The 24,154-nt window shown below is 36.7% G+C and overlaps 1 long non-coding RNA gene across 1 annotated transcript in view; it reads right to left on the minus strand.

Annotated features, from left to right (window-relative positions):
• Nucleotides 1-298: 298 nt before the first annotated feature.
• LOC141278172 (uncharacterized) overlaps nucleotides 299-24,154 on the minus strand; it is a 55,445-nt gene continuing 31,589 nt past the window's right edge. Inside the window, exons 3-4 of the long non-coding RNA XR_012330511.1 lie at nucleotides 1,903-2,072; nucleotides 299-402 (exon numbers count right to left, since the gene is read on the minus strand). This is a non-coding gene — a long non-coding RNA (uncharacterized lncRNA). The remainder of the gene's footprint in view (nucleotides 403-1,902; nucleotides 2,073-24,154) is intronic.

The following is a 24,154-nucleotide window of genomic DNA, read 5'->3' on the forward strand; positions in this document are numbered from 1 at the left end:
AAACGAGCAAAAGACTTCCTTGATCCCACGTTCATTCCTCTTCACGTACAAGGCTATGTCCACTCCAATATTTGATACAACTCCTATGGAAAAACAAATCTATATCTTCTGTCTCCAGTTCATCTTTCCTCATTTTCTCTGGAACAAATTCCAAAAATATTTTATCCCCACTCCTTCAGGTAAGGCTCTGTTTAAGGTCACCAATGACTTCACATCCCAAGGTTAATGGTCTCAGTCATTATACCTTCCTCTAATAGCATCATAGGGCACAAATCAATCACAACTTATTTTCTGAAATGCTGTCTTTATTTAGTTTCTAGAACATCACTCTGCACAGTCTCACTCTCACTGAGTTTTCCTTCATCTTTGCGAATTGTTTCGTCTTGGGTTGTCTTGCTGAATCTGTTAAAGAAAAAATCATTCTGACACCTTTTTAAATGGTAGGAAGATTGTACAGATGACTAGAGTTATTGCAATACGGGAAAGAGAGAGTGCTTAACTGAGAATACAGCAAAGACAGCTGGGGATTTGTAGCCAAAGAGCAGAGTGAGGGCATCAGTGGATGGAAAATTAATAAGAGGAGACATCAAGGTTAGTTTATTGCAAAACTGTTTTAAGAGGACTCTTGCTGAAGGCAGGTCAAGGATTTATACATGAAAGGTGGGGGGATATAACACTTGATTAGTTACCAAGAGTGATCGGATATCAAGGATGGGTGTGTTCCCACTAAATTGACTTAGCAGGACTCTTGCTAAGACTGGGCTGGACAGAGGAAAGACAGGACAGGAGCCTTACTAAACTCTGGTCAAGGGCAAAGTATTTGTCAAATCCCATTTTTACTAAGTTCTGAATTTTAAAATGCCCCAGGGCTTAGTTTTCAGGCCCTTTCTCTTCTCTATTTGTATTTTCCTCCTAGGTGATTTAATGCAATGCTGTGACTTTCAAAGTCACCCATGTTCTTTTAATTTTCAATTTTTAGTTTCTAACCTGAACAATTTCCCAAAATTCACACATGAATATCTAACTGGCTACTAGACATGTCACTTGGATTACTATAAAAATTTACATGTTACTACAGAGAACAAACTAGTGGTTACCAGTGGGGAGGGGGGAAGGCACAATATATTGCATACAAACTATCGGGTATAAGATAAGCTCAAGGATGTATTGTACAACGTGGGGAATAAAACAAGTATTTTGTACTAATGGTAAGTGGAAAGTAACCGTTAAAAATTACATTAAATTTTTAAAATTTTTTTAAAAAAGAGAGTTTGGCAGGGTTACTGAATATAAGATCTTCCTATAAAATAGAAGAAATTATGCCAAAATAACCATTTAGAAAACATATTAAAGTTATTCCATTTTTAATAGTATCAACATTTTAAGTATATTGGAATTATCTAAAAAAAAAAGACATCTATTCAGAAAATTAAAAACACTACTAAAGAAGTTAAAGTATGAAAAATAATTTACATCTTAGGATTTCCAGAATCTAATCCTTGATTTTCTCCCTCAAATCATCTTTCTGCCTTCCATGTTTCCCATCTCAAATTACATTAAGTTGCAGAGCTATCCTTGATATTTTATTTTATTCCCACACTCATTCTATCAAGCCATTGCGTCTTTATCTTCAAAACAGATCCAAGATTTTACCACACTCGGCAACATGATCTATGCTCATAATACCGTCAATTATTTTTTTTAAATTAATTTTTACTGGAGTATAGTTGCTTTACAATGTTGTGTTAGCTTCTACTGCACAGCAAAATGAATCAGCCATACATATACATATATTCCCTCCCTTTTGAATTTCCCACCCACTTAGGACACCACAGTGCATTAAGTAGAGTTCCCTGTGCTATACAGTATGTTCTCCCCAGTTGTCTATTTTATACATAATACCTTCAATTCTGTTATACACGATCCTCCTACCGAGTCCTCCTGTTTTCACATTTGTTTTCTTGTATTGTATTCTTCATTCAGAAATGACAGCAATCCTTTTCAAGTGCAAGTCATATAACATTACTCCTCTGTTCAATGCTCTCCAATGACTTTCAGTTTTAGATGGATCTCTGCAATGGAATCCAAGGTCATTACCAGACCTTAGAGGCCTTACTTGATCTGTTATTGGTATTCTTCTCTATCCTCGACTACTCCTGCATCTTTTCTCCCTTTCTTACTGTTCTCCAGCCACGATGACTGATGAGCTCTGAACAGGGCAAGTGTGCTCCCACATCTGTGCCTTTGCACTGGATATTCCGTCTTCCAAATATTGTCCTTTAATTTTGGATATGACTCATTTCCTCACTTAAATCACGTCTCGGCTCACATATGAATTTATTCAAGAAGGCTTCCCAAATCTTTGTATAAATAGATCTACATCCTGATCCATCACTCCTTATGTACTTATTCTGACTTACATTCGTCATATCACTCAGTATGTATTAACATACACTACATTTATTGAATATCATTTGCCCACTGCTTTCTACTACAATATAAGTTAAATTATAAGAGGACTTTGACTTTCTTTTTCACTGTTGTATCCTGACACTTTAAACTTTTTATGGTAAGCATTACATACATATTTACTGAATGAATAAAAGTGTACATTGTGTTCATCTAAGTTTAATATTTTTTTCATTTTGGAAAGTATCCGTTTTGGAAGCACATGGATTCAAAAGTCCTTATGAGTGATGATATAGGAGTAATGTTATTAAAATTGGGGAGAGAAGGGTATAAATATTCTACCTTATATCAATCGCAAAAAATTTGAACAAAAAAATCTGAATCTGGTAAGAATGCCCTTAACTTTAAATAGGAATTAATGCCCAAACTAGTGTGCTTATATACACCAAAGACCTTCCTGAATTAGTATACATACGTGGGCTTTATTTTTGCCAATTTCTAAAGTTATGAATGAAAAGGCTACTGTAGTGTGAATTGGTATAAATATAGTGTAAATTGGAACTCACTTTTCTTTTTTCTAGTGTCAGCCTCTATCTCCTTTTCTCAATAACACTGTACTACCCCAAGAAATCTGTATTCAATCAGAATAACAACAAAAGCTATAGATTTGAAGAAAAGGAAAAATCATGACTTGAGACATAGTGAATTTGAATAACTGGCCCAAAGTGGCACAACTACTAAATGGTGAAGCAACAGAATTATAATCCAGAGCTTCTTAGATAATATAGAATACAGCCATATAGTTGGGTTGTTTAAAGACTTCATAATAAGCAGTCACAACTTAAAGTGTGAAGTTGAAGGTTGTTTGTTATCTTTCATATACGTTTCCCGAAAAATGGAGAAGGAGGTGATAATACTGATGACCTGGTTGAAGGGTAGAGGGGATGTAGTTTACTGAGAAAGTCTGACTTGCTGACTGCAGCAAGATCCCAGGGGAAAAGGTGAGAACTTTTATTTTTAAATAGCTGTGGCACAAAACCAGGACAGATACACTGGTGGAGGTGAGGCGTGATGTCAGCAGAAACAACCAAGAAACTGCAGAAATTAGACTAAGGCCAATGATTTCTCAGCTGAGCGGCAAGATAAAGAATAAAAAAGCTAAATCCAATTGAGATTTGAAGAAGATGCACAACTGAGTGGTCAAATGGGTAGTGCTAGAAAATAACCATGAGAAATGTTGCAGGGGATTGCAAACACTATAGTAAACTGATAGCAAAGGAGAATGTTGGGAAGGGAATGAATTTGGTAGAGTTATGGTGATACACAATGATTACTTCCACTGAGGCCATGTAGATAAGTGGATAAACGTGGCCGAATTGACTGGAAAGCCTCGTATAATAAAACTAGGATGATGTGAAAAACATCAGGTTATTAGTGGTTATATCTATAATAAATGGATTGGTATGTGACTATATATCATCACAGAGAAAGTATTTTTGACTTCTGTGCTGTGTATATAAACTATGACAGAGAAATGCCTCCAAAGCAGCGTCAACTCTGACATTCGCAGGGCTCCAGAAAGAGTACAAATGGAGAACCACAGAGCATATGTCTCAGTGGTGAAAGCTGATGAATCAAGCTAACGAAGTATTAACTATATTCTATTATCTTACTTTGAAGATAAACTTTTATCACAGACTGAAAGTCCAGGTTAAGTAGATGGAGTCCCATCTCTGTCATCAGGCTCTGGAAGCTGTCTCAAATTGGTTGGTCAGAGGTTGTTTGGGTACCTGATAGCTACTTTAACTTGAATCTGAAACTCACCCCCTCTTGGTGAAAGGCAGGGCCAGAAAACGTCCTGAACAGGGCAGATTACCCTCCTGTCCGAATACCAAAAACTGAAATGCAGATGAAGTTAAATTCATTTTGTTTCACAAAGAAAACCACAAAAATATTGTAGAATGGAAAGACACTAGAGGTCGTTCCTCTAAACTTTTGAATTCAGCTTTTCCCAACCCCTTTCATTCCAAAATTAAGAAATTGCATTTTAATCTTTAAAGACATATATTGTAGTTGGAAAAAAAAATATCCAGTAACTGAAACTTTGCCAAGAAACAAGACATTCTAAATGTAAATTTCAGATCACTTTTAAATACTAGAAGTTGTATTAGCTGTAATTTACCTGCCCTTGCAAAACTACATTTCATAAATCACGCACAGAACTTCCTAGAGATTATTTTTTCCTCTGAGACATCTATGTACTAATAAAGAATAGTAATTAAAAAACTGCCTTCCATCCAAATATTAAATCCTTAACTGTATATTTTATGAAAAAAAATTTAAGCTTTCACCTATATATTGGCTTTTTAAAAGTATGCCTCTCTTCATATAACTATTCTACTTATCCATCTTTGTAGATATTCAAGGTTAAATGAGGTTGATTTATTATGCATTTAATGGTCTATAGCTGTCTGCTTACTCTATTTGGAAATTCTGGTTCCACTATTTTTATTAATTACAATGTGAATTTCCATTTAATGCTATATTTAAATTAATGGATTGATAATATATGCATACCAGAATTTTATGAATTATAAGTTTTATAATATAAATTACCTGATTTTAGTGTCTTTAAGACAATTTGATTTGAGAATACAGTGAATAAGATGGTTTACTATTTATTAAATGGTGCATTTCATAGGGCAATTAAACTTATTTCAAGAAATGATCAATCCAAATTGAATATAAAATTAATGTCTTAAGAAACTTAGGGGCATCACACATTTTGTAAAGTAATCAATCTTTTTCTCTTATGCCTCCCATTTTAATAAGTCAGTAACACTGTCAATGGTACCTGTGAAATTTCTCTCAATCCTGTCCATCTTCCCCACTCCTTCTGCTGCCCTTCTCATTTCCTAATCACACTTAGTATTACTGTAAATGATGAGATTAAATTGATCATAAATGATATTTCAGTCATCGTTTTTATAAGCAATATATTTAATTGTATAAGAAACCACAAAAAATGTCATTCATACATTGAAATTAAGTATTTTCAAAATTTAATTCATAGATATATCTTCAAATTTGTCTATTAAAACTGTGTATAGTATGTGTCTAATATTCAGTATATAAGATACACTCTACTGGACATTTCGAATTTTATATGACTTAATCTCTGACTTCAAGTGTTTTCCAAGCTAAAGAGTCCCAATCAAACATTTTTTACCTATTTTTATAATGGGGGAAGGTGGTAGCTACACGGTAGGAAAGTCACCATATTTAAGTCGACTGAGATGGTTTATCAAAGATTTGTCTCAAGGCCCACGAGGTCTTCCTCCTTGTACCTGGAGAATCATTAAGCTTTATCCACCAATCTCAACTTTTTACACACCCACACACATGCATGCATGCATATACACACCACGCACATATACAAAGTCACTGCTAGGCAGTTATGATGCTATTGGACCATCCTCATGGCTTAAAAGCAAAACAACAAATAACAAAAACCTCCTAAGTAACAGGAATCTTAGGGCTTTCACTCTTTCACCTGCACTGGTTACAATAAATGGTGCTGCGAAGACAATATGAAACTTCACATCTTGAGTCTTACCCACAAACCCACTCTGGTGAGAAATTGGTAAGCTCTGAGAATGGTAAAAGCTAGTTAACCTTTCCATTATAAGGTGTGTCTCCTGGCATTTCATAAGTAAGATCCCATTACCTTAAATATGAAAAGAAACTTTCAGTTCAAGTTGTGGATTTGACTCATATTATGTACCATGAGAGATTCACTATGCCTTTTTAATATGTTCCTGATGAGGGAGGAATACAGCATAAAATCAAATTTTATTTGAAAATTGCCATATAAAAATGAAATTTTCTTTGGTATCTGAACTTTATTCAAGTTGAGAAATAGTTTTCAACCAGTTGATTTTGTCAAGCAGTCTAAAACAATCTAGTAAACAACCATTAGCAGCTAAATATATTAATAATATCTGAAAGAGAAGTACATGTATAAATAGAGGTCAAATTTTTAAATAAGTAATATTAAGAGCAAATATATTGTAATGACACATTGACTTCTAGCCTCTGAGCCTAAAAGATCTGTTTTGGGGCTTCCCTGGTGGCGCAGTGGTTGAGAGTCCGCCTGCCAATGCAGGGGACACGGGTTTGTGCCCTGGCCTGGGAAGATCCCACATGCCACAGAGCAGCTGGGCACATGAGCATGGCCGCTGAGCCTGCGCGTCTGGAGCCTGTGCTCCACAACGGGAGAGGCCACAGCAGTGAGAGGCCCGTGTACTGAAGAAAAAAAAAAAAAGATCTGTTTTGCCTTAAATGTCTAGTTACTAGAAGAATTTAATTATTGTGAAAAGGAAGCCCCATTTGTTGTTAATTATAAATTTAAATTCACAAAATATATCCGTTTACTAACATAATTAAATCCTGTATGTCATAAATTCCTGAGTATTATCTTTCTTTTCCTTTTCCTAAAACTGCTAATGGATAAATACTATCATTTAAATAATTTTGAAAGATCTTTCCCAGTGTAACTGAAGAATGAAAATGCAGGAAAAGTCTTCCTATTAGTTCTTTATCATCGAGAATGATACTATAAATCCAATTAACTATATTAATATTTCAACGTGTTCTAGCATGTTCTTATTATTCTTTGAGTGGTTCTTATTATTCATTGAGTGATTTAGAGGCCATTAACTACAAACACGAGAAAGAAAAGCAACCCGACACAGAAGATTCACATTTCAAACACCAGGGCAGGTGTGCCCTGGTATTCCGGAGGAGGGCATCTACAGTGATCATTTTCTTATTTCAGATACAACTTCTGAAGATAATACAATTAGTTTTAAACATAATCTTCACAACCTGCCTTATGATTTATTTTGCCCTATTATTTTGCCATCTTTCTTCACCACCTCCGCCAACTTTCAGTAGAGAAACAGCTTTAATTATTTAACACTTTTTAATTATTTAACACTTTTCAAGCTTTCTTTGCCTCAGCTTCCATATTTGTATACTTACCTATTCTCTCTCCCCTTATACAATAAAAAGAAACATGGTTCCTTTAAACTTTGTATTCTTAGTTTCTGGAACAGTCCCTGGTAGACTATAATGAATTCTTGTTCAACATGCTTTAATATTAACAAACAAACAAATTTGCTAATCCACCACTAAGTGCCCAGCACTATGCTAATTACTTCAAATAAAATAGTAAGCAAAAGGCATATGGTCTCTGAGTAAATGGAGCTAACAGTTCAGTGGAAAAGGCAGACACAAAAGAAAGGAAGCCACAATGAGTCTAGCATATGTTTGCCCAAATGTCCACAGTGAACTCATGGTAGGAATGGACTCTCCCAGGAAGGACGTTTATCTTGAAATGCAGGGTTAAAGAGAGCCCACCAATCTGAGACTGAACTGATAATCTGAATAGGGACTCCCTATTTTTACCTAAAAGTTTATTGGACTAATTATAAACACCTAAAACAGCATCTAAGTAGCTATGTATTTGTTGGAAAATGGATAATGACACAAGCCTCATATAAGAAATTGAAAGTCACATTTCAATAAATATTGTAATAATTCATTAAAATATGTCAAAGGTTGATACTTGAAAGGGGAGTGCACATTTGTTTGCTTTGAATTTTTAATTTTTGTGGTTTATTGTGTGCATTTATGGACATCCACATAATTAAAAGAGAACTAAAATGTGTTGATCATACGAATCCCAAATAAAACCAAAGACAAATACATTAAACTCTTATTATACTGTGGCTTTCCTTGAATATCCTTAGAAAAATTAGAGTCCTCCATGACTTTATTTGCAAATAATTGAAAATAAAAATTCTAGCCTTAATTTGAAAAAATAAGGTAGCTCGTTAATTTGAACGATTTGGGCAAGTTGTTCTTAAAATGTCAGGACTTCGAATCCTGAGCAAATTTTGTGCCGACTATATTTTCCTGATATTTTTGTTCACACTGGTATATGATGTGCATAAACTAGATTTAAGAAAAAACATATACTTCAAAATGATCTTGCTGCTAAGTTATTTTTATAAAATCAGATTATATTTGGAAAAATGGTTGACACTTTCCCTAAGTATTTTTAAATTCACTAAGTATATTCACAAAGTACATTTAAAGTACAACTTTGATTTAATTATATGAGTTACTGCCTAAAGTGCATAAGCCTAAACCTAACAAAAGTGCACAGCTTTTCTGGAAATCAAAGTTTCCACAAGTTACTCTGATCACTAGGACTGCTGTAGGGTGTTCCACTGTGGATGCCCACATGCCAGACTAGACGGACAAAGACCTGAAGGTAATGGCACATATTTAAGGTTCTTTTAATTTTTTCTTTCTAATTTTAAAGTAGATTATCAGTATTTGCAAAATGGCTAGCTGCATATAAAAGAATGAAATTAGAACACTCCCTAACACCATACACAAAAATAAGCACAAAATGGATTAAAGACCTAAATGTAAGACTGGAAACTATAAAACTCATAGAGGAAAACATAGGAAGAACACTCTTTGACATAAACCACAGAAAGATCTTTTTTGACCCACCTCTTAGAGTAATGGAAATAAAAACAAAAATGAACACATGGGACCTAATGAAACTTAAAAGTTTTTTGCAGAGCAAAGGAAACTATAAACTAGACGAAAGGACAACCCTCAGAATCGGAGAAAATATTTGCAAGTAAAACAACGGACAAAGGATTAATCTCCAAAATATATAAACAGCTCATGCAGCTCAATATTAAAAAAACAAACAACCCAATCAAAAAATGGGCAGAAGACCTAAATAGACATTTCTCCAAAGAAGACATACAGATGGCCAAGAGGCACAAGAAAAGATGCTCAACAACACTAATTATTAGAGAAATGCAAATCAAAACTACAATGAGGTATCACCTCACACCAGTTAGAATGGGCATCTTCAGAAAATCTACAAACAATAAATGCTGGAGAGGGTGTGAAGAAAAGGGAACCCTCTTGCACTGTTTGTAGGAATGTAAATTGATACAGCCACTATGGAGAACAGTATGGAGGTTCCTTAAAAAACTAAAAATAGAATTACCACATGACCCAGCAATCCCACTACTGGGCATATACCCAGAGAAAACCATAATTCAAAAAGACACATGTACCCCAAAGTTCATTGCAGCACTATTTACACTAGCTAGGTCATGGAAGCAACCTAAATGTCCAACAATAGACAAATGGATACAGAAGTTGTGGTACACATATACAATGGAATATTACTCAGCCATAAAAAGGAACAAAATTGGGTCACTTCTAGAGACATGGATGGACCTAGAGACCGTCATGAAGAGTTAAGGAAGTCAGAAAGAGAAAAACAAATATCGTATATTAATGCATATATGTGGAATCTAGAAAAATGGTACAGATGAACTGGTTTGCAAGGCAGAGATAGAGACACGTATGTAGAGAACAAACGTATGGACACCAAGAGGGGAAAGCGGGGGGTGCGTGGGATGAACTGGGAGACTGAGATTGACATATATACACTAATATGTATAAAATAGATAACTAATAAGAACCTGCTGTACAGCACAGGTAACTCCACTTCACTGTACAGCAGAAACTAACACAACATTGTAAAACAACTATACCCAAATGAAAAAAAAAAAAAAAAGGTGCAAATTCTTCTGATGTACAGTGTCATTTAAAAAAAAGAAATACAAATCTTCCAGCAAGAGATCATTTATAGCATATTTCCTTCAGATTTATTTTTTATCAATCAAGATAAAGCATGTTATTTAATGTTTATTGGTTACCCATTATTATACAAATGAAAGCTATTTTATAATGGCTTTGTAGGTAAAAATCACCTGGTATCTCATATGTTCATATTTGGTAAATTGTTTTCAGCCTATTTAAATTCACTATTTACCATAATTGAAATAAAATAAATGAAAATCAATGAAGCCCAGGCAAGTTTCATAAACAACAATTGCCTATAAAACCTCAATGTCTTGGGACAGTGATACTTAAGAATCCATAAAAGGTAAAAAGATAGGGGCTTCCCTGGTGGCGCAGTGGTTGAGAGTCCGCCTGCCGATGCAGGGGACACGGGTTTGTGCCCTGGTCCGGGAAGATCCCACATGCCGCGGAGCGCCTAGGTCCATGAGCCATGGACGCTGACACTGTACATCTAGAGCCTGTGCTCCGCAATGGGAGAGGCCACAACAGTAAGAGGCCCGCGTACCGCAAAAAAAAAAAAAAAAAAAGGTAGAAAGATAGAAAACTAACTAAGAATACGAACCTTACAGATTACTTGCTAGGCTCTCATATTACAGATGAGAAAAGCTAGTTCTGAAAGAACCAGAATCCCTGATTCATACTCCTGAGGACTTGCTCATGAATGTCATGAAGAGTATTCTCTCTTCACAAAATTGCTGTCTGTAAAGTACCGCACTGCATGCTTGACCTGTGAGCTGGTCATTTGCTCTCTTGGCTTCACCTTGTCTTGATTCATGGTCAAAAATATCTCCAATTCAACCCAAGAAGCACTATGCCTCTCTCAAGCCTTTATGTGGAGTAAAACTAAAACTAGAGGAAAACATTCAGAAAAGCAAACCAATCGTTTCAAATGTATTCCTTATGTAACAGAATTCTTCAAATAAAATCATCTGTAACAAAGAATAATTTCCCACATTCCTTAAGATTTTGTTTTTTAATGAAGTGCAGTTTAGGTAAATATTATTCTTATGGCTTAATTTTGTCACCGTGAGAAAAACATATGTGTTCCTTATCAAACTATTAAAATACATTCCTCTGAATATTCTTTCTTTTCCTCCCTATCCTATGTTAAGATTATAGATCATCATCAAATTTCTACTAAGATAATAAATATGATTGTGTCAGAGACTTTCCCAACAAATACCATTCACCTTGGAAGATGATGAATTGATATATGTCCATCGTAAAATGTCCAGACTAATGCAGTCAATTCATCCATATGGCCAGCGTGTTCTTTCGGTGATGGACACCCTCTGACAATTTAATGCTTCATTTGCTTAGCTGGTACTTCATTCAACTTTCTTAAAAAATTGTCTAGTGACTTTGAGAAGGTATATTTGAAGATACTCCTACACATCTCATTTCCAACTACCACTCTTTATCTTCTCTTTGCTTTTTTGAAGGTATAGTTTTTCAAAATTAATTATTGTAGTTAGAAAAGGAAATACAGGCTTTGTAAAGAAAAGTTTTTGAAAAAATTAACTATTAGTTGAGACCATGCCATGGTAAAGTTTGCCTATCAAGTCATTCTGAAATGGCGCAGGACCCTATGGTCCTTGCCCCCCATGTCCTCAGCCTGCCTTCTGTCTGTGGAAAAACTTTAGCCAAAGAATATGTTTAACCAGAGAAGTGAGAAAATGCGGAAACAAAGGAAAACAGTCAAAGGAGAACAAATAATAATAGTTTAGTCATTAAGCATAGTCAAGGACCTTTAGTTCCTCCTCAAGGGCTATAGATAATATTCTGAGCCATATCCTGTGAGCTGTCTTATAGGTACTGAAATCCCCACCGAGTGGAAGAGATTAACTACAGGATGACCAGACTGTAGCCATGACATAAGCTGCCACGGTTCTGAGAACTGGCCTCAAAGAAATGGGAACAAACCGACCCTGGGACTGAAGATTAACTGTACTTAAAACAATCAAGATGACACTGGTCAGACCACCGCATGACCAATTTCAAGATGACTGTCAGAGTTGACCATGCTGTTTCTGCATATAGCCCCTTCCCTCTGTCTATAAACACTCTTGCCCCCTGATTGTCGGTTGGGGGGGTGGGAAGTTAGCCTATGGACAGGAGTCCGCCCTGCCCCACCCCCACCCCCAGTTGCCAGCATCCAATATAAGCAAACGTTCCTTTCCACCAACCTTGCCTCTTTATTGGCTTTTGAGCTGCGAGCAGCTAGACCCCACTTTCAGTTACAATTCTTCTAAGTGTATGAGGAGATTTACAAAGAATGTAAGACCCTCTCACTGCCTCAAGTTTCTCTTAATCCAGTTAGAGAAACAAAGGTTATACAAACAAGGAAAGGGAAAAATATATACCAACATATTCATTTATATCTCAGTAACTATGTTGAACACTCACTCTGTGCCAGGGGCTGTTTTAGGCATTGGGAGGCAGCAGTAGACATGGTCTCTGCTCTTCTGAAGATTTCTTTCTAATGGCGCAAGACAAATGATACAAAGCAAATAAGCAAAGTGATATGAGGGAATAGATAGTTGCTGGGCTGGCTGTTCTAAAACTGTATGGTAGGAAAGATGTCTGTAAGGAGGAGACATCTGAGCAGAGATCTAGATACAGCGAGGGAACGAGTTTTGTGAATATCTCCTGGAAAATTTACCTGCAGAGGAAACAACAATGTACAACCCTCAGGATCGAGTAAGACTTGGTATAGAAAGTGAGAATAAGTGGGTGATAGCAGAAGATGTCAGGGGAACTCCAAATTTAGAAACAAGTGTTTCTAATAAGGAATGGTGTATATAATTCATGATTTATCAAAGAAAGGTTGTGTCATGTTGCTAAACTCAAAAAGTAGGAGGAATATTTAGAAAATTCAAGAAAATTACACAAAATATTGTTTTATCTTTCAATGCTGGGTTATGAGTTTTATCCAATATCTTATTTTCCTCCTCTAGAAATTTTTCACGTTTCTAAAATTTAATATCTATAATTTAAAAAGTGTACAATTATGTACAGTTGACTCTTGAATTAACACAGGCTTGAACTACATAGGTTCACTTACATGAGCATCTTTTTCAGTAAACACTTACTACAGTACTACTTGATCCATGGTTGGTTGAATCCACAGATGTGGAACCAAGGACACGGAGGGCCACTGTAAAATTATACATGGATTTTCCACTGCACAGGGGATCAGTGCCCCTAATCCCTGCATTGTTCAAGGGTAAACTGTATTGCAAAATATATTTATGCTAAAATAACATTCAATACCTGATATTTTATTGACGGTTGTTTTCTTGTAAGGAAGTGATTCCACAGGTGAGTCTTAAAAGCATAATTACCACATGAGACTTATTTAAAAGATAATATTGTGGAAAAGTAAACTGGGGTGTTAAATAGAGTAGGCCCAGCTCTGGCTGTATTTAGATCTGAAATCTCTCCTCCAACACTACTTCCTTTATTATAGAGTGGTCATTCTGTTTGTGACTTGTAATGAATTGAAAGCATAGTGAGGATTGTCTAGTGAATAGTGTAGACAATAAACACTGAATTGTGAAGGACAGATGATCACTGTGAACTTGGACTGGTCAGTGCTAACATGGACTCTAGTTTTTCAAACCCACAAGCTTTCAGGAAGTAAAGGTGAACTTGGTTTCAAATAATATAGAGCTTTACTCATCAAGGAGATGCCACGACAACTAAAATGCAAAGAACAACACAATCACAGAGGATGAAATACAGAAACATACTGAAATCCAGGCTAACCCTGGCACATGTGAACTTCAAAAAAATAGTACAAATCTAGCTATTGTTCATATTTCACAAATAATAAAATAATTTGTTTACTCAAGTTAATGTGGCATATTTCTCCTAGTTTTGATTTACACATAATGTGGTATCATATTCTTCAAGATTCTTTGGATGCACAGTATAAAATACCTAAAGAATAATGGAGGAAATAAAATTTTACCTATTTTAGAAAATGTATAATGCAAGTTTACTTTCTGTAAAGAAAGTTTGATGTACTTCTCCTAGTTGATATTTCAGTGAAGAATGTGAATATCTTCAATGTGAATATTGCTTAGCTGCACAAAAAATTATCAATTATTTATTTTTACAAGATTATTTGCAGAATGTTATTTACAATTTATTATTTACAGAATATTTTTGTAGTCTCTGTAATCCGTTTTTAAAAAACATATCTTGCTTCCTTCCTGTATTCTTATACATTTTCTCTTTTATATCATAGAAAATCTTCCCGATTTTCTTGAGAATTTTTAATTAAATTTTGATTAAATTAAATTTAGACTACTATATTTGTAGTTTGATCTTCCATTTTCTTTCATGGTGACTTTAGCTTTAAGTTTAAAATACAGCTCTAAGTGAGATTTTAGCTCAACTTATATATTCACATGGACTCAGGAAACATTTAGAGCTTGTAAGAAACCATTTTTAGTTTTCCAGGAAATAGAGGAAGACACCTTTGTTACAGGGGAGAAATTAATCATAGCAAAATAATGAAGCTAATACCTATCTTTCCATTTTTTAAATTTACTCATACATTTGTAATATTTTTGTCAAGAAACGCTTCACTAAGGGGATACCCGGGCAACAAAGATATACAGCCCAAGAGGGCAAGAAGGTTCAAGCACTTCTTGTCCAATATTGACAGGCTGGGGAGCTTTTACAGAGGGACAGAAGTACCAGTGCAGGAGGTAGAGTGCCATCCACTACTAGCTTCCCTCAGCTTCTGCCAATGTCTGCCCTCACCTCTTCTCATCAGACCTCATCAGACCCCTTCTGTAGGCCACCCCAGCCAGACCTGCCTTTCTATTTCATCCCGTGATCTCATTCTTCTTCCTTATTGCTTCACGTCAACATAGCTTTAGTTATAGTCCCTGAAACTGTCTCTTCTCCTCCCCAACACTAGTACCTTTAGGACATCATGTCCCTACACATAAAAATCCTCACCCACTGACAACTATTATCACTTTATTTGCTTTCCAGATTGAGTATAGACAAAAGAAAATCTCATCTTTCATAATCTAAATCAATACCCGTAGAAATATGCTTTGAATTGCAGGTGAGGTAAAAGGATGAGAAGGGATAACTAACAATTTTGACAAATGACCTTTTTAAAAAAAATTCTCATTGGGATTTTTTTAACTGTATTGTGGCATATTTAAAGTGTACATTGTGGTGATTGGATATAGTTATACATTGTGAAAAGATTCCCCTCAACTAGTAAATGAGACCATCCATCAATTCACATATTTACTTTTTTTTTTGTTTTTTGATAAGAACATTTAAGTTCTCTTCCTAGCAAATTTCAATTATATGACCCATTGTTATCAACTATAGTCACCATGTTTTACATGAGATCATCTGACCTTATTCATTTTATAGCTGAAAGTTTTCACCTTTATGGTACAGGTTTGAAAAGCCTTACTTAACACCATACACAGTGACTATGGGTAGTTATAATGTATACACAATAAAGATTTTACAGTGAAGAGGCCATTATCTCCATTTTCTATACCTAGACCTTGATGTCTGGAAATTTCAGGTGTTTGTGAGGATTTTCTGACCTAACTTTGGTGTCAGATAGTGCCATGTCTGTGGATAAACCATGACTGAGACTGTTTAAGATTAAATGCATGCTAAGAAAAATGCATTTTTGATCAAACAATCAAGACAAGAAATAATACTGACTTTTAAAATAGAGTATATTATGGATGATAAGGTGAAAATAGCAGTAAAATATAAATCACGTAGACTGACAATGAAAGATAGAAGAAAAAAGCAGAGATTTCCTGAACTGAATAAAGGAAATCACTGCAATTCTGCTGCCAGATGAAAGAAAATAAACTTGGGGACACAGAAAGCAACAAATACAAGGAAATACATTAAATAGTCAACAACAACAAAAACAACAAAACCATAAAGCTAAGCCAAACCATCTTAATCTTGAATCTTGGAATTGCAGAAATGTAGTGACATACGTTGAGATGAAAAATGTCTATAAAAATGCCTACGCTTCTTTGATTAATGGCTAAAAATTAGGTGCAACATTGAAGAAGGTAAAAACTGCTTTCCTCAGGGCAAGCAAAAGCAAACATGTGTATATGTGTAATTGTGCAAGCAGACACTTCACACAAACATAGGACTGTATGTGAGCATCTGAGAACAGCATGTAATTTTAGCGTGAAATCCTGGATACTAAAGTTTAGTTTTTAAAAAAATTATATGTTTGACTGTTTACATAAATCCATAATATTTATTTCATATAGCAGGAATGTCTGGTAATAGAAATGTCAATTGGTTTCAATAACTTATTTTGATACAATATCCATCACAGTAAAGTATTAATGGCAAAAGCAAAATCATGTAATATGTTCTAGAATTGGGAATGATGTAACTCAGAGGAAAGTACTTTGTAACAAAGCAACGTACCAATGTAGTGTTCAGATTTAACATGATTTGACATATCTGATATAGAAAAGTACTGAAAATGACAGCTAAGTAAGTCTTCAAACAAAATATGACAGTATTCTTTGTCTGCTTTTCCTTCATTACTTTTAAGTTATGCAGCGAAAGTGACTTAATCATTTAAATCATAAACAGAAGGACGTTAATGGCTAATATAGCAAAAAATAAAAGGACCATCTCATTTGAGCCAATTTACCTTATCATTATTTTAATGTTTTTACTTTTCCAGTATAGTAACTATATAAAAATATAGATTTAAAAATCATAATTTTTCTAAAGGAAATCAAGTGAGTGCAGTTTGTGAATTATGCCTTTTATTTTCTATATTCTGATGCTTTGATATCTAGGGCTCTTGCTGACCCTGCAGAGTAACCTAATTCCTAAAAATAGCAAATAACTCACTAGAAGTACATCTTTCACATGCAAGCCAACCAATCCAGAGCCCATACCCCTTACCACCTTCTTTATAGGGATTCCACATTCTCAGCTATTACCTACATAGGGTCAGGCACCAGACAACTAAGGACAGCCCTTATGCCTCAAAGTCCATCGAAATTACTCAAACTAGCCAATGCTAAATCTGCTTGCTGTGCCTCAAGCATTCCTCCCCACAGAAACCACAAATGTTTCCATACATGTTCTCTTCTCCTACAATTCTCCCTCATTCCCTCTACCTTCTGACCAATCCTGGTGCTTCCCCATGTGACCCTGCATGATGTCTGTGCCTCCTGTTTCTAGGGAACTATGAGTAAACACTTCCTTCATGGCAGCTGTTTCCATGTCTGCATATCTTATCATACCTGATTAAAACAAACCCCAGGTACTATTAAAACAGTACTATTTTCGATTAAATCTTAAAAAGAAAGGCCATTTGATAACAGGGTTATCAAGGGGTTTTTTGGTCCATATAATGACATTAGAATTAAAATATCTTTCTGCTTCTGACAAAATTTTGGTTACAATTTAAGGTATGACCACAAAAATAATTTTAAGGAGTTTAAATTTTAATTGGACATTATTTTATCAAACTCATTAGTTGTGCAAGTTTCAATGTAGCAGTTACAAATTTAAAGGCTTCATTTTTAGACTACTTCATGACGCCTTATGTGCAGTGAAACACTTTCACTGAAATGTATGTCAAATCCTAGTTTCATACTGTCCTTTGATACATTTGAGTTTGCCTACTGAGATACGAAAGGCATGATTTTAAATTATATTATCATTTAACATAATTAGCAAAATGTTAATGGCTGAAACAATAATGACAAATACATTGGTTTTACTTTCCTTTTAAACTATACCTAGAAAAAAATATTTTCACTTATGAAGAACTGATATTCTTTTTTTAAAAAATTTATTTATTTTATTTACTTATTTTTGGCTGCGTTGGGTCTTCGTTACTGCACGCGGGCTTTTCTCTAGTTGCGGCAAGCGAGGGCTACTCTTTGTTGCGGTGCGCGGGCTTCTCATCGCGGTGGCTTCTCTTGTTGCAGAGCACGGGCTCTAGGCACGCAGGCTTCAGTAGTTGTAGCATGCGGGCTCTAGAGTGCAGCCTCAGTAGTTGTGGCACACGGGCTCAGTAGTTGTGGCACATGGGCTTAGCTGCTCCACAGCATGTGGGATCTTCCCAGACCAGGGCTCGAACCCGTGTCTCCTGCATTGGCAGGTGGATTCTCAACCACTGCGCCATGAGGGAAGCCCAGAACTGATATTCTTATGGTGGTGTGATGCTATGCTCTTCACTCACAAGGAAAACTTTACTAATTTCAAGTCAAACTTGGGTGCAATGATGGGAAGATGTATACTATATAAATGTAATATTTACCCATTTTGCCTAGATTCCATGGAGCACTGCTTTCTCCTTATTTTACCGAATAGTAATATGTTAATCAAACCAAGAAATTCCTGCCTAACAAGACATCTCATACTAGAATATAGGTCAGAGAATAGGAGAACCAAGAAAGAAGTGCTAATAAATATCTACTGCTCATTCCACAAAGACAGAAAACCATAGAGGAAAAGAAGAGAAAAGAAGTCCTCTTCAGATTTCTCAACTCTGGAGTCTCCTTAATCAGCAATGTTTTAAAAATGTGGAGATGAGCCTAGCTTGCCAGCTTTTTTCTATTTAATATAAATATTTTAATAAATCTCACATGGCTAGCTGCTATTAACATTATTTCCTCTAGAAGTAAAGAGATTTCTATAGTAAACACATAGAAAGGACATAATACCTCTGATTATACCTGTGTAGAAGCAGAAAACTCTTTAAGGATTGGCATTGTGGACTGAGAAGGTTGAAGCATGGCTCTCTTCAATCCTCCTTCCCTTCCCTTGCACATAAAACTACCTGAATTCCATTGAAATAGACAAACCACTGTCGTGACTTACAGACAGTGTATTACTTTGCTAGGGCTGCTATAACAAAGTACCACAGACTTGGTGGCTTAGACAACAGAAAGTAATTGTTTCATTGTTCTGAAGGCTAGAAGTCCCAGATTGTTAGCGTGGTTGGTTCCTTCTGAGGACCATGAGAGAAAGATCTGTTCCAGGTCTCTCTCTTTGGCTTGTGGATGGCTGTCTCATCCCTGTGTCTTCATATCATCTTCTCTCTTTTCATGTCTGTGTCCAAAGGTCCTCTTCTCATAAGGACACAAGTCATATTGAATTAGGGCCCATTCTAAGGACCTCATTAATTTAATTACCTATTTAAGGATCTTATCTCCTGTCATACTCTAAAGTAATAAGAGTTAGGACTTCAGAATATGAATTTTGGAGGAGGACAAAATTCAGCCCATAACAGATGGCATTCCTGATTATTGGAAGCTGTGACCAAGAAACTGTCTTGCAGAAGCAGAGATAGCAGGTCCATGGCAGATACTGCCCTCTTACCTTCAGAGTTCAGTGTGTGGGGTATGCAAAAGAGATGAAGCCAGGCAAGTACTCTATTACAGACATCCAGTGAACAGAACAATAGGACACCGAATTTACCTTCCCAGACTTCTTTGTAGAAAAACATCGCACTCGAAAAGGCATGCACATCACCTATTATAGATAATTTTCTATTTCCTAAAACGTTCACTTTTTCATTCTTCTACCATTATGCAGGTTTTGTTTTGTTTTGTTTTGTTCCTTAGAGAAATAAATCTTTAATGAATGTCCTTTAAATTTCTACTATAACATTCTCACTGATGATCTCTGGACGCCAGAAGACAAATGCTTTTTAATCTATCTAACTAAAGCAAAATGTTGCTTCTAATGGTGCCTCTTGCTATATTAATACCTTACTTAGGAAATTTTACCCTTTTCTAAAATTTAAGGTTCCCAAAATACAGATGAAGCAAAGGCCACGTAAGGCATCAAGCTGAGAAAATGTACTTCTGATGTTTGAGGTTTTTGTGCTTATTCAGTTTAATCATTTTAATGCCCCATTAATTTTTATATTAATCATAAAAATTCTGGATTTTTCTAATGTTGAAACCATTATATAATTCCTATCACATTCTTTATTTGCATACATTAAAACAGAGTTAGATAATATCCAGGATTCACCACAGACACTCATTAACCATTTCCCAACTTAGACTCCACTTCTGGGGTAAAATCGTGAATATGAGAACAGAGAAAGATAACCAGGCGCAAAGACTGTTTTATACTGCTTTGAATATTTTAGATAGTGCAAACAGATTATGAAGTTCTGTTTCAAAATTACTTGTCAAAAACACTGCTCATTCTTCAAGATCTGTGTCAATGATTAGCTCTTCATCACTCCCATAACCCCTGCACTGCTCTCCTCAGAAGTTACCAATAATTTTGTGTTTTGCCATCATGCCATTCTTTTGCTTCATGCACTCTTATGACCAGGGAACACACACAGAAGATCTAAACTCCACACCACAGCCAACAAGACCTGCAATATTTGGTTCCTGACAACCTCTTGGGCTTCATCCTCTCACTCACTCACATTGTTTACTCAATCCAGCCACCCTGGAATTCTCTTTTTTTTTTTTTTTTTTTTTTATGGTACGTGGGCCTCTCACTGTTGTGGCCTCTCCCGTTGCGGAGCACAGGCTCCGGACGTGCAGGCTCAGCGGCCATGGCTCACGGGCCCAGCCGCTCCGCGGCATGTGGGATCTTCCCGGACCGGGGCACGAACCCGTGTCCCCTGCATCGGCAGGCGGACTCTCAACCACTGCGCCACCAGGGAAGCCCTGGAATTCTCCTTTGTCCCTCACATATGACAAGCTCGTTCGTCCTAGGACCTTTACATTAGCTCTTGCTTCTGCTTAGTAAACTCGCCCTACAAGTGATCACATCACAATTCCTCTTGGCCATTCATATCTGGGCTTAAATTATTTCACTTCAGAGAGAGTTTCTCTGACCACCAATCAGAAGTGAATTCCTAGTGTCTTCCTAATACATCAACTTGCTACTTTGACTTGATTGTACTTTATTAAACTCTAATCATTTCTTATAAATCAATAATTCATTTGTTGATTTTCTGTCCCTCTCAATCACACTGTAAACTCCATAAAAGCAGAAGAATATCAGGTTTGTTCAACATTATCCCAGGGCAATCAAATCGGTGCTTGGAATACATCGGGGGAAAATTGTGGAATAAATGAATGAATCATTGGATGAATGCACATAATAAAGTTCATTCATGCATACATGAATATATGCTAGACACTATACTTGGCACTGAGAAGCAGTTTAAGGTTTAAGGAGCACACATTATTTCAAAGTTGCCATTACCATTGAAACTAGAATACAATTTTCAAGTTAGGTAGAGAAGATTCAGTTTATCTATTCAGTTTATCTATTCATTTAAGTTTAATTTGGACCTCCAAATATGTATGTGTTTCTTCCAATACCTTCTCTTGTAAAGAGGTATCTATTTCCACATCTCAAGTTCAGCTAGCCCTGTGATTTAAAAGACGAAATGTAAATATCTGATACTTTCAGCAAGATCGGAATCAAGTTGTAATCTCTGCTTTCTCTAGGCTAAGAACTTAACTTTTTAAGTGTCCATGTCTTCATCTAAAATGTAGTCTAGGGCTTCCCTGGTGGCACAGTGGTTGAGAGTCCGCCTGCCAATGCAGGGGACACGGGTTCGTGCCGCTGTCCGGGAAGATCCCACATGCCGCGGAGCGGCTGGGCCCGTGAGCCATGGCCGCTGAGCCTGTGCATCCGGAGCCTGTGCTCCGCAACGGGAGAGGCCACAACAGTGAGAGGCCCGCGTACCGCAAAAACAAAAACAAAATAAATAAAATAAAAAAATAAAATGTAGTCTATACAGCAGTCATTAACCACGTGCATGAGGTATTGAGCACCCGAAATGTGGCCAGTGCAACTGAGGAGTTAAATTTTTCATTTCATTTGATGCTAGTTAATTTAAATTTAAAACTTGGAGCAATGTAAAAGATTCCCCATAAGAAAAATCTGAAAAGTACTTCGCTGATAATGATAAATTTACTTCCTATTAAAAATTATACCATTCCCTTATGTTCCTGTTAGGTAATGTGCAAACGTATCACCATATGTGGTAAGAGGCCTAAAATCGAGTCCTGATATTATGTGTGCATTGGCATCAGGGGAAAGCCTGGAGGGCCTCCAATGTCCTAATGGCAATTGCTCCTCCCTACTGTGTTCCTAGGGATAAGATCCCTGCTCAAACAACCCTTCTAGTCGTGGGCACCAGGCACAGTATCTGATTTTCCCTGAGGGGCAAATGTCAGTGTCCTGACAGCCCACAAGATTGTTCACACAAGCCAATCACATCCTCCTGCAGGAACCAGAGGCCATCTCATCCCCTTGTTATTCTGAAGCCTGCCTACCACAGCCCTTAGCCGTTCATTCTTCCCAAGTGCTGCCCCCATGTGGCCCTGTGCAACGCAGCATCCTCCTGTCCCAGGCTGCCAGTATATGGGACTAAAAACCTACTGTCAATCTCACCTGTCCAGTGTCAGGTGTTCTGCTTTCAGCCATCACCATAACTCCAGAGCAGAGATTCCTCCACCAACAAGGTGAAAAGGAAATCAAAACACAATTAACATTTGATCATTGTGAATATTCTTTTTTATGGGGAATAGTTTATATGTGTTGAGTATAAATTTAAAACTTATAAATAGCATACCTATCCAATGGTCTATTATCCTAATCCAGCCTATTAACACTGTCAATAAAAAGTATTTCTTTTAATTTTCATAATCAGTGCCATTCATATGCATATAATTTGAATAATAAGAATGCCACTATTCACTGATTTTTTTTTCTCTACAAAAACAGCAGTTATGAATGGTTCAACTTAATATTTGCAAAATATTTTTTCATGCTAGATAACAGTGTGTAAAGATGCTGCATTACTTTACTGAGCAGCTGGTATCCAGATTCCTCCTAGTGTTGCTTTAAGTCTGGCAGGTCCTGGAAGGTAAAACTCCACTTTCCAGATTCTTTCGAAGCTAGAACTTTAAGTGGTTTATTTACTGCCAATGAGATGTTCTCTAAGATATCTGAATTCATCTGGGAACAAAGTTCTGCAGAAAGAGCAAGGACAGTGATGTTAGGATCACCCAGTTACTGGTCTAGATCTGGCAGCAGGGCACAGGTCTCAGCCAGCTCTTCCATCACAGCTTCCGGATACTTGCTTGTACTGAAGGTCATGTGTTCCTGCAGCTAATCATGCTGTGCTGGATTCTTTCTTTCTTTCTTTCTTTTTGGCTGCGTTGGGTCTTCGCTGCTGGGCGCGGGCTTTTTCTAGTTGCGGCAAGCGGGGGCTACTCTTCATTGCGGTGCGCGGGCTTCTCATTGCGGTGGCTTCTCTTGTTGCGGAGCACGGGCTCTAGGTGTGAGGGCTCAGTAGTTGTGGTGCATGGGCTCAGTAGTTGTGGCTCGCGGGCTCTAGAGTGCAGGCTCAGCAGTTGTGGCGCACGGGCTTAGTTGCTCTGTGGCATGTGGGATCTTCCTGGACCAGGGCTCGAACCCGTGTCCCCTGCATTGGCAGGCGGGTTCTTAACCACTGCGCCACCAGGGAAGTCCCTGTGCTGGATTCTTGATCCACGAATCCTGACTAAGATGGTTTGGTCCTGGAGCCAACCCTTTTCCTCCAGTCTCGTTATTGTACCCAATGGAGAAAAGCCTTGGGCAGACCATTCCTTTGATGATGTTCTAAGTCTCATTCCAGGAAGTCCAGATAGCACTTGCACCTCCTACCCTAACATAGTTTTAAATGTACTTCTGCATAAAAATTAACTTTCTGCTTAACATAGTGACTTCTGTTACGTTTGACTGAACTCTCGATTTATACTAGTTTATGGGAGTGAATCACCACGATTATGCACCCCTCAGCAACACAGTTTAGGTGTACTGTGATTGGCAATTACTTCTATCTTCATCATTTCACTGCCTTGCAGTGATGCGATGGCTAATTTTATATGACTGAACTTTTCGAACCCACTTAAAGTATGATGCCACATTTCACATACTTTTGAATCATACCTAAATCTTC

The sequence above is a fragment of the Tursiops truncatus genome, chromosome 3 (genome assembly GCF_011762595.2).
Source record: "Tursiops truncatus isolate mTurTru1 chromosome 3, mTurTru1.mat.Y, whole genome shotgun sequence".
NCBI classification, from domain to species: domain Eukaryota; kingdom Metazoa; phylum Chordata; class Mammalia; order Artiodactyla; family Delphinidae; genus Tursiops; species Tursiops truncatus.